Consider the following 12317-nt stretch of genomic DNA (forward strand, 5'->3'; position numbering starts at 1 on the left):
CACCTGGGGGATTTCCCGTAAATCTAGTCGATTAATAGTTATCTCAGCTTCGAAATTTCGTGTCGCTTGGGTGCACGCTGCAAGATTTTGCGTACGTCGTTTCAATAAATCACAGCCGCAGTAATTTTTGAGAATTGGCTCGACGTGTGCTACGACCGCTTTAGTTCCTTTGTGCATTGGCCAGAAAAGGAGAATGTGGTGCGAACAATGCCAATTGCATTTCTGGAAAATTTTGGGCTGAAAGTTTGCGTCATCCTTGACCGCCTTGAAATTTTTATTTACCGGCCAAGTTCAATGCAGCCACGTGCCCAAACACACGCGTAGGCGCTAATGAAGGCGTGCACGTACGTGCTCGCGAACCTATTGAACAAGTCGCCGATTTCACTACACCTACCCGCGATTCCCCTGCAGGCAAGCAAACCTCCCTCCTGCAACGCAGGGATATTGCCCTGCCACGGCCGCTCCATCTCCCCCCAAAAGGGGGAGATGGAGCGGCCCTCCCCTCATCTCTGGGAGCAGATGTTGCGCTACCCGGGGGAGGCGGGCCAAGTCCTGGCGACCTCCCGGGCCCTGGCGGTCTCGGCGGCCCTGTGGGCAGAGATTTATACACCACGCTCCCCCCCCCCCCCCTCCGCCCCACAAACAAAAAAGCTTCCACAACCACAAGCACCCCGTCATTTATTCACTCCCCCAACACCCCCAGGAAAATTTTGACATCCCCCCCCCCCCTCCCAATCGACTTTCTGGATAAACGCCTGCACCTGGGCCTTATCCATCCCCAATACCTGATCCCGAGGGACGAAATAACGTCTTTCTCTCTTTCTTTCATACAAGTGTCGAACATACATGGTGACCGGCAGACCAACGTTTATAGTATCTATAAACGTTGCGGCAGACCCTTGTGGGCTGCCTCATGCGGTAAGTGGAGATAAGCAGATCACATGAATTGACATTTTAGATCGCGTCTATACTCAACCCATAAGGCGACATGTCACCAGGAATTCAATCGTCGACTTTAACACGCCTATGAAATCTCGAACACAACGTGTTCGTTCGTTACTTCGTGCATGTCTCTTGCAACTGTTCGTGCACGCCTTGCGAGACTAAATTTAATCCTGAAGTAAACATCGCTGGGGGTCTCATGTGCAGCTGCTACAGGACTTATGGCAGTGTTTGAATGCTCCAGTCGTTAACGGAACCGCACTTTCTGGCGTTATAATTCTTCCGACAGCCTATCGGGAATAAATCCTTGCTTAGGAACTCCACCTGATTGCTTTTGTTTGTTTCGATTCTAATAATGAGATAAACCCGGTACCCTCAACAGATCAAGAAAACGTTACTTGCTGTTTGTTTCTGTGAAGTCCCATTTTTGATTAGATTTTCTCCTCACTGCGGTACGCGTTGCAGAAGTCCTTCCTGAAACCCTCTTGAGAACCACCTCCTCAATAGTTTAGGACGAGCCATCGTCTTAACGGCGAGGCTTACTCACGAGAAAATGAATTGCGAAGGAGAGAGAGAGAGAGAGAGAGAGAGAGAGAGAGAGAGAGAGAGAGAGAGAGAGAGAGAGAGAGAGAGAATAACTTTAATGAAAACCAGCGATGTTAGCCCAGCCGTAGTGCTGGCTTGCTACGCTAGATGAGAGAAAAAAAAAGGAAAAAAAGAGAAAAAAATGTGAAAACGAAAAGATGTCATTTGATGCGGCCAAAATTTTAAATCACAAAACTCTGTCCAGATCGGTGTTCCGAAGAAACTCCAAAATAGCTTTGATTGCACGCGCAGCCTGACTGGGGCCCGACCATGGACCCAAAACAGCCCTCAGCTCAAGTATCGCACCAAGCTGCCTGCACAAAGATAATATGAGTTTCTGTCTGTGCACGGTGTACTTTGGACACACGCATATAACATGATGGACGTTTTCTCGTGAGTCACATCTGGAACAAAGAGGTGAAGATGCCTGCTGAATTTTGTACAGGTAATGTCCCGTGTAGGCCACATTCAAGCGCAGCCTATGCAGAATGGCTTCCTCACGCTTGCAAGTCCAGGTGGCATTCTGAAGGTGCACTTGGGATCAATCTCATGAAGAGGTGCGTATTGCTGCCTTGCATCAGTCCAGATAGACATCTGCACATTCCATGCGGTTGATGAGGCGAGTATGGCCGCATCCTTTCTCGTGAATGGGATCGACACAGCTTCAGTGCAGAGACTGTGGGCAGATGAGGCGGCTTTGTCAGCTGCGTCGTTGCCGGCAACTCCGCAGTGGCCAGGAAGCCACTGCAGACCTACGCTGTGTCCCCTTTGTATGGCTTGAAAGTGCAAGAGATTGATTTCCCAAGCCAGCTGTTCTTTTGGAAGCGACTTCAAGCTTTCGAGTGCTGACCTGGAGTCTGTAAATACAGCCCATTGATTGGCCGACTGCTTTAGAATATACTGAAAAGCACCGCGCAGCCCAGCCAGCTCAGTAGCTTTCGTCGAGGACTTGTGGCTCAATAGGGCGCAGGTGGTAGTGAGCGACGAAGGAATCGAGACCCCTATCGCCGACGATGTATAGCCGTCACTGAGCCATCAGTGTACACATGAGTGTGGCCTTTATATTGGTTTGGTAATATGCTCCAAAGCAAAGAACTTTAGAGCCGAGGCTGGTATATGCGCCTTCCGCTTAAATCCAAATACCGTGATGACAATTTTCATAGGAGGGAATAGCCACGGAGGGTGAGGAGAAGAGGCTGAAGGCTGACACTGGGAGGGATTGGCCAACGTGGGTGAGCTGATAGAGTCACGTTGTGGACTCTTAGGCATGTCTAAAAAAAGCTTTTTTGAAGGCCTCTACAATAGGATTCGTAACACGGGATGTTTTTTTTTTGTGTTTTGTTCTTTTGTGCACAACGCACGAGCGAGGGTACAGTCCTCGCTTGTTCCACCTTTTCTTTTATCTTCGTTTACTCCTTTTAAGGCCTTACCTTTGTTGTGTCTCGGCCCACCTGTTCCTGGGAATTTCCGGCGAAGGAGGCTGATGTATGGGGAGGCACGCACAGGCAAACACACTATTTCGCATGCTTTTTTTTGTAATTTATGTTCATTTTATTCTCGGAAATGTACATGGAAGAAGACGGTACAATGGCCTCGATCTTCTTTATTTTTTTCTCGCGCTTTTGTGATTTTTTTTGTAGTTTTTGTCGCCAGCGGGTGTATACACGAGCTGTGAGCTTTCATTACATAAATATATCATATAGGATAAGTCGGCGCTCCGCGCGTTTTCTTCTTTAGGAATCCTCAACTCTGGCTCGCATTTCCGCTGCTGCACATCACCCCGCGTGCTGTTCTTTATGTCTCATTATTACTGTTTTCCTTTATCGCCGTCAACAAGCCCAGATGAATGGTAAGCGGACAACGTTCTGTGCAACCTCTGCAGCTGCAACGAGACGTTGTCCGATAGATAACAAGGTTGTTGTTGCTCTTCGTCGTTGGACCGCGTGTAGCGGGAAGGCGAACATTTCGCGGGCCAATGATGGGGATGTCGACACTTATTCAAGGGCTCATTGCTGGAAGCTGACGACTATCGTATTTGGTAGATGTGAGCCTTAGGGCGCCGAAGATCCCGCCAGGATGTAAATAGGACCACTCCCCAAGAGCAGGTTCCTAGCCCCGTCTCTTTGTAGGAGCGGAGAGGACTTGAGGCGTGTAAACTTGGCGGAAGGATTCCAGGCATTGGGGAGAGACTTTTTTAGGAAGGGCTTTGGTCACTGGCCGGCCGAGCCATGGGCGATTCGGGAGGGCCGGCGGAAGGCTGTGCAGCGGCTGCAAAAAGCGGCGAAGAAGGGGGCAGCTGCTCCATGCCGGCGGCTACGAGCTGGCGCCGTCCTGCAGCGCACCGTCGGCCGGCGCAGCGCTCTCGCCTCCGGCTGGCGCCGGGGCCGCCTCGGGCGCCTCGGTGGCGGTGGCCTCGGTCTTGGGCTCGGCCTCGCCCTTCACGTCCCCGGTCTCGTTGCAGCACTCGGGCTTGTCGTCTGCGAGAGGGCAAAAGAGGCCGTGAGGAACGGGTGCGGCGGGGTAGGCTTGCAGTCGTATGCAAGCAAAGCCGTACAAGAACTCAGTGAGACTCAGCAGCGACGCAACTCTCAGCCTGTGATGGCGACTGCAGCTGCTGCTTAATAACGAAATGACGGGGCTGAAGCACATCCAAAAATGAGTTATTTGTCTCTTGGAGTATGCGCTTTTCCTGCAGGCTCGTAGCACTGCGGCCACCGCATGCGCCCGTTAGGGCTGCTCCGTGCGAGCGCCATTCGTGCATAATCATACGTCTTCGTTCGCCGCAATGCTAAAGCCTTAAAGTGCATGTCGAAAAATACTACTACCGATAGCGCAGTGTGAGAAGCTGTTCTTCCAAGAGTGTACTCCTCAAACACACACAAAAAAGTACCTCTTAAGTTTGTTGCGACAACAGTGTACAGTAAATGAAGTGTAAGCAATAAATAGTACTGCACCGGCGTTGTATGATTTCCTGTGGAGCAATCAAGAGGCGCAGAACGCGTAGTGGGTGCAACGAACTTGTGCAAGAAGAGTTAGCGTTGTGTGAAAACCCTCAGCGCCTTAGCTCGAATGTTGTCGGCGAAATCGCTCCAGCTGTAGGGAATTTTTCCAGCCGCCAACCTGTCGAGAGCGAAAGTCATTGACGCCAGGCATCTCGACACAAAAGAAACGGAAGGTCGACAACCCCTTCCGTCTCGGTAGGCGGCGTGCCCAGACAATGAAAGATCGCGTCATCGCTTGCGCCTTCTACACCCCGCAGCCGAAGCCAGACGGTCGCTGGAACGATTAGCGCTTGCGCGGTGCGGCCCCGCTCTCTAGAAGTAATGTGCTTCGACGACGGCCGCCATGATGCGAAGCCCCCGGGCACGCCGAGAGGGAGCAGTGGAGACCGGATCGTCTACCGCTGTTCGTGGCAGTCGTTTGGTGTCATTTGCCGACGGATGGGGGAGGGGCAGGCGCAAGCCCCTGAAGCCCTTTGTGCTCGCACACCGTGACGGATCACCGACCACACTTTGCCAACTTTCAGCTCCCAATTTCTCTCGTCTGCCCGCCTGGATGACTGCAGCGACTACGTACGCTCCATTTACCCCCGTTTTTTTTTTTTTTTTTTTTTTCCATTTTGCCCGCTTCCATCTCCCTCCGATGGGCCTTTTCAGGTGTTCGTTGACCGTCTGGATACCTGGGGCAGCAGACATAGAGTCTTGAATACGCCGTTCTCGTACCCTGCCAGACCAACCGGGGGTGAGTCCGATTAATATCATTGTGGTGAGTTGCCGACTGCGAGTTCCCTTTCGCGGAGGCCCACCGCAGCCTCGAAATTTAGCGCAGCAAACTTTATGAATAATAAACGAACTCTGAGCCTTGATCAAAATCGCGTGCTAGCACGAAATGTAACGCGGTTTGTTTAATTTGTGGCTTGGAGCAATAACAGTAAGCAAATGTTATTTTCATATCCCGAATTGTAGTAGAATGCAGCTGCTCAGTTTCATTTAGAACTACATATGTTAGGAGTCGTCATCCCTTTATTATTTTTACGAACCATTGACACCGGAAGACTGAGCGAGATATTTTTTGAAATTTTTTGGCGGGTTCCAACTAGGCATTAGGGCTAGCCGGCGATCATCGGAAAGCACTTTATAAACAAACGCTTGTAACGCTTTCTTGCGCACATCTTAGGCCACACAAGCGCAGATATCCCCTCATTTTTGTTTCTTCTACGACACGGGTAGCTAGGAAGGAGAGGTTAGCCGGTGGATGTCCTGATAGTGATGAACCAATTGGTATCAAGCAATAGATAGACCAGAACCACGACCTGCAGAGTCCCTTGTGGGATGTCGGAAATGACGAAGAAAAGCGTTTCGCCAAGCACTGCCCGGGCGACACAGCGTGCCATTGAGGTTGCTATGCCCATCACAGGAAGTGGAAGCTCCCACAACAACTCGGTTTTTATCGTTCTTGCTTGGTGCCGTCACCAGAAAACCGGAGATGTTTGCTGCTACGAGCAGTTTCTGTCAGCGTGCGGACATTATTACTAATGTGGTGTTCGTTCCACTACAGTGTGATTCGTGCCTCTTTCCGCTATTGTTTTTAGTTTTCCTTAGTTCCTGCCTCCTTTCTGCATGCTTCCGTAGTACGTCGCCCATATACTGCGCAATTTCAAGGATGCGTTACTGTGAGGCAGAAGCACGGCTGTTGCGCGTAGTGCATGCAACATGGAGCGTGCAGTCCACTGTACTGCCGCGTCACGCTTGTTTCTCCCCCTTAAACGCGTAGAAATTTACCGTTATTCACACTTAGCATACCACCCTGTTTTTCTCTGAGGGTAATTATTACGTTAGGGGTGGCCTTTCATAAATGGTGATAGAAGGAAGTTAAGGAGACCCGGACGCCAGCCAGCGTTCTCGTTCACCAAAAAATGTGCCGCGAACACATTTTTAAATTCAATCGCAGATGACTTTTATCGCCCGCGACAGCCCTGCCGCACTTCTGGCAGATGCAGACGCCGCGCGCTATTGTGCCCAGCAGGAAGGCCTCGGCGGGTAAGCTCGTGCACGCCGGGGCGTTGCTCTCCGGCGACTCCCACGTAGACGCGGCAGCTTCTCTCTCCGCACCTCCTCTCTCTCTCTCTCTCTCTCTCTCTCTCTCTCTCGATGGCAGCGACGTCAAGCGAAAGGCGGAAGACGGCGTCTACTTGGCGCTCGCATAACGCGGCTGCGTTTGAAATGAGGCCGAGATGTCTCGCCTGGGCCCCTTCGGAGGAAAGAGGGCCGGCCACGTCACCGGCCCAAGGCGGAAATGCCGGAGAGGGTAGACAGTGCACAAGGAGGTTCAGCGGGCGTGTCGTGGCGTCCTTGGGAGGAAAACCAGAGGTGGGGGGTGGGGGGAGAGCCAGTGGGCAGGGCAGTGCGCCAGCACTGACGGCGGCGGCGGCGGATGTGAGGCATCGGCGTAGCGCGCCTGGCATCCCATGCGTTCCCCTCTCCCCTTTATTCCCATGTCACGCGGCGCGCCGAGACGCGAAAGGGTCACGTCAGCGGGCCTGCGAGGCGAACTTTCCCGCGCGAGCTGCACGCACGGCGGCGGCGGCGGCGGAACCGGCGCGAGCAGCGAGTGACGGCGCCTTTGTAGCGGCCACCACCTGCGACCCGCCCCTCATCCCGAGCTGCATTTGCAAGTGGACGCTGCGCGGTGGAAAAGTACCGCTGCCGTGACGTGGCCAATGGCGGTCAGAGGCCCGGGATATGCGCGCATCTGGCCGGGCGAAAAGTTGGGTCGGGTACCTTGCAGCCGAAACTGGGAGAGTTCGGGCACCTGTCGCACTTATTCGTGCGGTGCGTTGATATTTCGTCGGCCACGAAGTCATGACAAAACTGGGCGCGGCCCTTATGCTGATGTTCGGCCATTTGAGGCGATCGAGTGGCTTCCGCGCTTCTGGAGCTTAATCTTCAGCCCTAAGAATGTCTGTCCTACTGAAGTTGCAACCCAGATGGGAATATTATCCCCGTTTTATCTGGTCGCGAGCGTAGTTTCACCAGAGCCCGGAAGTGTACTACAAATATTGCGCTGGGTAACACCCTTGTTTCTATAGAAGCATTTAATTATTAAACCGTGACTGGCTCCCGGTTTAAAAAAAAAAAGATTTGTATCTAGGCAGACTACAGTCAGGCGCCTACTTAATATGATTACCCAGGATACGTAACTCACTTTTTAAGTAGCTTACGGCACAGTTAATCTCAAATTTCAAGTTTGTGTTTTACGCGCGGGAGCTGCGCCTGAACCACGAGGTGCGTCGTGGTGGGTGGCGACAGGTTAGCTTAGGTCACCTGGCATTCCTTGACACGCGCGAAAAGTTCATGCACGCGGGCGTTTTTGTTATTGGTTTCCACCAGCAGAAAAGCAAAACAAAGGTAAATGCCAACAGAACGCTGAAATTTATGCCGATGGGCAGTTTGGTTTGATTGCGTTAGGGAGCCATATGTTGACAGTTTTTATTCATTCGAAATAAACTCTGCTGCGTTTATGTAGCGCGCTTCGCGTGTTCTATTATGTAGCAATGTTAAGCTCCCTCCCCCAAGTTGATGTTGCGATTTGGTGATTGCTAAAATTTGCTTTAAAAGAAATTACAAAAAAGTTTAATTTGTTCAATTCATCACTGGTGGCATGCACGCAGTCACGTAAGTAAAATCTCACGGGCCCACGTTGAACGTTTGCGAAAAAATATGCCGCGAACGAGGCAAACCTTTTTTTCTTCTGAATTCACATTTGGCTAATTAAGCACATAGAAGGTAGTGATATAGAATTCTTTGAATTTCAGTGCGTGTGGTGTTAAAGCCCCAATTTATAGTCATATTGTGTACGTACGCAATTACTTTAAGGTAGCAATGTATTTTTTTTGTTATTATAGCTGCGCGCTTTCCGACCCAAGCGGAAGCAGAACGGTGGCTTCGCCTCTCAATGAAGCTTGTTGCAGCAAAGCCTGCTTTAGGGAATCGTTCAACAGGTTTTATCTCCGCTTTTATAAACCTTCCGGTTTGCTTTGTCCGAACTTACCACTCTTGTATTTTCAATCAACTTGCATCCCATAACGATTTTCTCGAGTAAAAAAATTGGCACGGCATTTTCGTATTCGCAATTAGAATTACTGGAGATCGGCACGATTTGTCCGCACAAAGGATACTTTGGAATTGAGCAAATTATTTTCCTTCCTAGAGAATGCGAATTTGAGTCTTAATAATATGGCGTAAAATTAAGTTTACAGACAGGCTACAAGTTTAAAGTCAGTGCACGACTGCGTAAGTATGCCACGCTGCGGCTTTATGCTGTCCTGTAACCCAATCACCACAAATCGCGGTTACTGGATCTGCCAATGTAAATAGTTGTAACATTCCGACAGGCACGTATTGACATAATTACATTTCGGCGCAGCTTGGGAGGACGAGGTAGAGTGGGATTTTTCTGAATAATAAGTGCCGCCTTCTTGACTACTTTTCTTTTAGCTTCGTGGAACGGAAAGCAGCCGGCATATTGTCACGAACAACTCAGGGTAAAAAGTATGCACCCCGTCTTCACAAATGTGAGGAGGCGTGGTTGTGATGACGATGACTGCAACATGAAAGGTAGTCACAATAACGACAACCGACCCAGCAGCTCGCACGCTCTATCGTACGTCACCGGTAATAGTGAAGTATCTGCTGTTTTAAGTGAGCAACGACTTCATTAGCTCACAAACAATTACACAATCTACATCCACAATCCCGGCACAATTACACAATCCAGGCGTAGCCGTTACGGGGTCAGGAAGCTTTACCGCGAAGTAACAGGCGGTTGATCGAATGCCTAAGGGTAACGGCTGTGTTTAATTGCGGAACAGCATGCAGTGACGCGCCGATTTTGCACCTGGAAGTAATTCAGTCATATCTAGCCCTCTGCAATGGTGTTTTTCGATGCTTTTTAGTAGACGTTGGGGCTCCATACCTAAATGCCGCATACGTACGCTTAGATGAACTCGTATAAAAATAATTATATGGAAAAAATCTAACCGGGAACAAAATTAGGTTAATTTCCCACAGCCGCGACACAGGAATAAAAGTGAAAGGCACTAGGCTCAGACAAATTACGAAGGTTATCCGACCAGATTATCACGGTCGCCGCGGTATCATCTTAGCGAGAGTTTTCTTTGGATATATGTTATCGCATGTCACGCCCAAATTTAACGGAAACGTTCGGTCCTGGAGCTGATAGGCGGTCACAGTGAAGGGAAACGGCTGTTTAAAATATTAAGCGCAATATGCACACGTCTTCGCTAAGAAACGGGGGCGTTAGACAAAATATACCTCGTCCTAGAGTCGTGGACATGGTGTCTTTCACAGATATGTCCGGCTAAAACTCCGCTCTGGGTACCAGATAGGGTAGTGATGGTCTCGCGAGGAGTAACTGCTAGGTCACTCAGTTACTCCTTCACGATTAAGCCCGTTCATTACTCCTTCAGAAAACGAACTGAGAGGAAGAGGATCAACAGTTTGTTCACTCGCAGTTCGTCGATGAAGGAATCGAAGTGCGCTGAAACTCTGTTGCTCCCCCTAATGGAAAACTCACGCTTTAACTCTTACGGCATTCAGTCAGTCGTCCTTAGCACCGAGCCAGGCGTGAAGACCGAAGAAAAAGGTCATAACAGCTAATAAGTTACAAATCGCACGCCGGGACGTCGCGTTTTGCCCCAACTGCAAGCGCGTGGTATATGAAGTTACTACATCTAATGTTCGGCGCAGAGGGGAAGACCCGCCTAAAGAGCAGCAGGAGCAGCACGTACCGCAGCAGACGTCTCCAGAGCTGGACATGTTGGCTGTAGGTGGGGTCCGAAAGTCCCAAGAGGAGCGCAGAACACTGACTTGAACGCAGGGAAGCGTAATTTGATCGTGTTCTCGCGGTCGGCCGGCTTTTATAACGCGCGGCAAGAGCGCAGCGGGGAGGAGGAGCCAGATGTCGAGGGCGGGAAAGAGGTCACGTGCGTCAAGGTCACGTGGTGTTCGTCACATGCCTTACGTCACGCGGCGTACTGGTCACGTGGGGAACGAGCCTCCGCGGCTTTCCGGTCTCGGAATGCGGGCGCGATGGCGTGTCACGTTTTGATTCAGGAACGGTGGAAAGGAGGCTGGCGGCCGACGGAAGAAAAAGAAACCTGTTGTGTGCGCTGCAAGTGTGTGTAGTACGCAAGCGAGGAGGGCGCGTTGGCCGTGGACAAAATATAAACAGAAGGGAATGCAGTGGGTTGGGTACGGGTGGAGGAGCAGGAGGAGGCCGGAGACGGTTGTGGGCAAGAGGGCGAGCTGAGAATGGTGAAAAAAAATGAATTGGAAAAAGATGGCGTAGCGTAATCAGCCAGACAAGCAACTCAGCAACATGAAAGAGCAAAGGCGCGAAAGCTATGGCGACGGCGTCCTGAATAGGGTAGTCGCCTCAGAACGGCCCCTCTGCCGCCGCCATCTTAGCACCATTTCGGTTCGTCTGCTTCTGCAGAACGGCGCGTCGTAGTCGTTTATTGCTTCTGCTGCTTCTGCTGCTGCTGCTGCTGCTGCTGCTGCTGCTTCTGCGCACTATCTCACGACGCCGACTGCCCTTCGCGCGCTCACCTAGGCCAACAGCCCCAGGGAAACGGAGAGGATGCCCCCTTCCTTTTGGGTCTCCTTAGCTTGTAGCCAAGTCATTGCTGCACATTCGCTCCGACTTGGACATATCCGTTTCGGCTGTAGCGAAATGCAGCGAGTGCGCCCTCAGTCTCCCGCTGATAACGCGGCGGCCGAAGGGCTTGCTGTAACCTGCAGGGTGAAGCCGAACCAGCTTTAATTTTTCTTTCTGCGCGGACTTCTCGCAGATCTGCCTGCCGCATTCATTCTTTTCTGCCCTTTTTTTTTGTGCCTTCCTCCCCGCCATTTTTCTCGCTTTTTGCCGCGCAGAGCGGCTTGTTTCATCGACGAGAGGCCGATAATTTACACCCAGAGAAGAAACGGTAAGAAGAAATGAGGAATGGATCATGGTGGGAAGGCGGGCATTTTGGCGGAGCGATGTCTAGAAAGGGCGCAGAGGGGCGAGGAAGAGTTGCTTTTTTTTTTCTCCCCCAGGACGCTCGCGCGGCGGCTTCTTTACGGCGCGGGCTCGGGAAGACTCGGTGTGCTTCTCGAGATACGGCACTGATGATCGGCCGATTAAACTTGGCTGCCTGAACGGCCACACGGCGCAGACACAAATACAGAACAGCCGTGTAAAGCTACCCTATTCACGCGCGCACGTGCACCGAACAGTACTCCTTGATGCCTATTCCGCGTAGCTGCCTGGCTTCTCAGCGCACATTTTTCCTTATTTCGATTTTTTTCACCAGTGCACGCGCAATTTGGCACGATGCTCTGCGGCCTGATCGACGCGTTGAAACATCAGCGCGTAAGCGCTGAGTGAAACGCCCGTTCCTTGACCCGTGAGGGCGAAGTGTGCCGCGGCAGTGCATATAGCGCACGTGTTTGACGCTTCGAGGGGCCATCAAAGATGGGGGCTGAGGGGCTCTACCCGGTGCCCCGAGCCCGCCTCTAGGTGGGGAGGGAAAAGGCGCGAAGAACCCGCAACGTCGATTTGATCGCGCAGTGGCCGGCAACGCGTCAGACGTGACCTATCAACCAGTTCATTTCGCCGCGCGGAAGGCAGCGACGGCAGGGGCACAGCGGACTAGGCCACGCGGCCGGCTGGTGCGTTAAAAGGCCTTTAGCGAAGCCGTAATGACAAACGCAAACTAAAGTTGGGGC

At 51.5% G+C, this 12317-nt stretch overlaps 1 long non-coding RNA gene across 1 annotated transcript; it reads right to left on the reverse strand.

Annotated features, from left to right (window-relative positions):
* Nucleotides 1-3444: 3444 nt before the first annotated feature.
* LOC144144361 (uncharacterized) lies at nucleotides 3445-10495 on the reverse strand. Its single transcript, XR_013317227.1, has 2 exons — nucleotides 10337-10495; nucleotides 3445-4004 (listed from the first exon to the last, which is right to left on the reverse strand). It is a non-coding gene; the product is annotated as an uncharacterized LOC144144361 (long non-coding RNA).
* Nucleotides 10496-12317: the final 1822 nt, after the last annotated feature.

Source organism: Haemaphysalis longicornis, unplaced genomic scaffold (assembly GCF_048455015.1).
Source record: "Haemaphysalis longicornis isolate Haplotype H1 unplaced genomic scaffold, Haemaphysalis longicornis Haplotype H1 scaffold_1, whole genome shotgun sequence".
NCBI lineage: Eukaryota > Metazoa > Arthropoda > Arachnida > Ixodida > Ixodidae > Haemaphysalis > Haemaphysalis longicornis.